Consider the following 3,002-nt stretch of genomic DNA (forward strand, 5'->3'; position numbering starts at 1 on the left):
TCTGGAGGCACATTTCCTGGCCTTTCCCCCCAAAAAATCTGGTTGAGACGTTGGTTTAGGGAACTGTTGTTGTTATGTGCCATCATGTCACCTGTGACTTACAGCGACCCTATGCACAAGAGCCCTAAACCCTGATCTATCCTGTGCCAATCTTATTGTCTCCACTACCTACCCCCATCATCCCAGTCACTGAACTAGGAAGGTCTGAAGAAAAAAAGACGAAATTAGTGACATCATCTAGGAATTAGGAAAGTAAGTAAAAAGGTCAAACAAAGGAAGCTGCTTACACACACTCACACATTCTAACATTCTTTATATGCATGACTTACACCCAGCTAAACCATAAGAAATTGCGCTGCAATTCCAAAGGCATGTGGTTTGAATCCACCAGCTGCTCCATGAGGAGAAAGATGGGCAATCTCCTCCTGTGCTATTTACTGCTTCTGGAAACCTGTTGGAGGGTCAGTTATGGGTGGATTCCAACTCAATACACCACAACAAGAAACATTTGTTAAAACATAAACACTTTTATGAGAAACTAGTTCTGATGTTAAAAGGGTATTGTCTTTATATCTAAAGACAATATAGAATTATGCAGGCCTTTGTCTGGCATGTGCAGAGATAAGGCCATGGCATGCTGCTCACTTTCACTCTCCACCAGCCTGTACAGCAACCCTGGGTGGCGGAGGGGCCCATCTGGGCCTCAACAGAGCACCATGACCCTTTCTGCAAAGTAGCCATGACTCCAACCTCCTGTCCACTGGCATTTTTTATAAGTTATCAAGAAGTCATCGGGGTTGGGGGGAGACTGAGAAAGATGGGTTAAATAATATATACTGCATTGAATCAGACGAAGGAGAAAACTATCTAAAACGGATATGTGATTAGGTATTTTTGTCATGACAGGAGTCCAGAGCAAAGGCTGCATAGTGGAGTGGACCTGGAGGGAGGGATTGTAAAACAATGAAAGAATTTTACTTTTCCAGGAGGGGAGTGTACTGCGGGGGAAGGGTTGGCAAGGGAGAAAAATGTAACAGTGAATGAATGGAAATCCAAAGTCTCTCTAAATTTTTATTGAAATTAATAATAATAAAGTAATTTCTAAAAAAAAAAAGAGCGAGATCAAGAAGTCAACAGCAGGAGAGGGGAGCCAAGGAACCTCTGGCCTCAGGCCCTCATCTTAAAACGCCCCAGAGATGAATTCTTTTCCTTCCAACATTCCCCTACAGCATTTTATCCTCACCCAGGAAAGAGAATGGGGGACCAATGCCTCTGTTCTGGCAGTTTTTTTGGTAATACTGTGGTCTATTTATTCAAATATTAAAATACTGTTTATATACACACACATGCACACAATATACAGTTGCAAACAACAAATGCTGGTGAGGTTGTGGAGAAACTTATTCACTGTTGGTGGGAGTGTAAAATGGTGCAGCCACTCGGGAAAGCAGTATGGCACTTTCTGAGAAAGTTGGAAATAGAAATACCATTTGGCCCAGCAATTGCACTACTGGGAATATACCTTAAAGAAACAAGAACTGCCATTCAAATAGATGGATGCACACATACGTTTATTGCTGCACTATTCACAATAACAAAGAGATGAAAATAACCCAGGGCCCATGAACAAATGAATGGATAGAAAAACTGTGGTATATTCTTATAATGAAATACTACGCAGCACTGAAAACAAGGAACTAATAAAATATTATACAAAATGGGTGACCTTGGAGGACATTATAGTGAGTGAAATATCTCAGTCACAAAAGGACAAATATTACATAATGCCACTGTTATAAAACAGGACTGACATGAACATTGGGGAAAACTAAGAAAAGAAGGGATAATGAACACTGCATTTAAATTGATCAGGGAAAGAACTGTCTAAAAGAAAGAAATGATTAGGTATTATTTGCATGACCATAAGAGGTGCATAGCAAAGTGGATGGGGGGAGGTGAGAGGGAGGAAATTGCACAACAATGAAAGAATCTTTTAAAAGAGAAAAGCAAACTGGGGGTGGATGGGGAGGAAAATGTGCAACAGTGAATGAATGGAAATCCAAGTTTTCTGTAGACTTTTGTTAAAATATCAATTAAAAATTTTTCTAAAGACAATATAGAACTAAGGTGTTATAAGTCGAGAAGACAAAGCAAAATATTACAATGGAATGTGCAGAGAGCTGGAATTAGAGAATAAAAAGAAAAGAACTCTCTCTGCATTTCTCAAACTGAGAGAACTGAAAAATAAATCGAAACAAGTCACAATATTGAAATATTGATAAATAGTATTGACATGGTTGGAGGGTTGGAGAACAGGAAAAGAGGAGACAGATAAAGAACACTGCACTGAACAGATGAAGGGAAGGACTGTCTGAAAGGAACGTCTGGTTAGGCATTATACGTATGACAACAATCTAGAACAAGACGTGCATTACAAAGTGCACTGGGGAAGGGATGGGAGGGAGAAGGGACAAAAATGTGCATCAATGAATGAATGAAAATTCAACCTTTGGAGGGAGGGGGCGACGGGAATGGGAAAGATCTAGCAGGGACCTGAAAAGGCAGGATAATGGTGGGCATAGTTCAATGGTGATTGATTTTATAAAACACAATGTGTGGAAATGAGTGTATGAAACATTATGGGAATAAAGGAAAGTATGAAACACAAACTATATGAATTTTGTAAAGTATACGAATTTTGTATGCAAACCAATATAAAATAAAAGTGTACAAAACCCTAACCCTTCTGTAAACTTTCGTTAAAATCACAACAAAATAAAATAAAAATCAAAGGACGGTATCATTTTGCTCTTAAAAAGGGCTTAACATTTCTCAAAAAGTTGCAAATGGAGATGCCATTTGACCCAGCAATTCCACTACTGGGAATATACCCTGAAGAGACCATGGCTGACATCCAAGCAGATATATGCACACCCATGTTTATTGCAGCTTTGTTCACAATAGCAAGGAGTTGGAAACAACCTAAGTGCCCATCAACAAAC

Source organism: Elephantulus edwardii, unplaced genomic scaffold (assembly GCF_000299155.1).
Source record: "Elephantulus edwardii isolate Elephantulus edwardi_28Jun2011 unplaced genomic scaffold, EleEdw1.0 scaffold00017, whole genome shotgun sequence".
Classification (NCBI taxonomy): domain Eukaryota; kingdom Metazoa; phylum Chordata; class Mammalia; order Macroscelidea; family Macroscelididae; genus Elephantulus; species Elephantulus edwardii.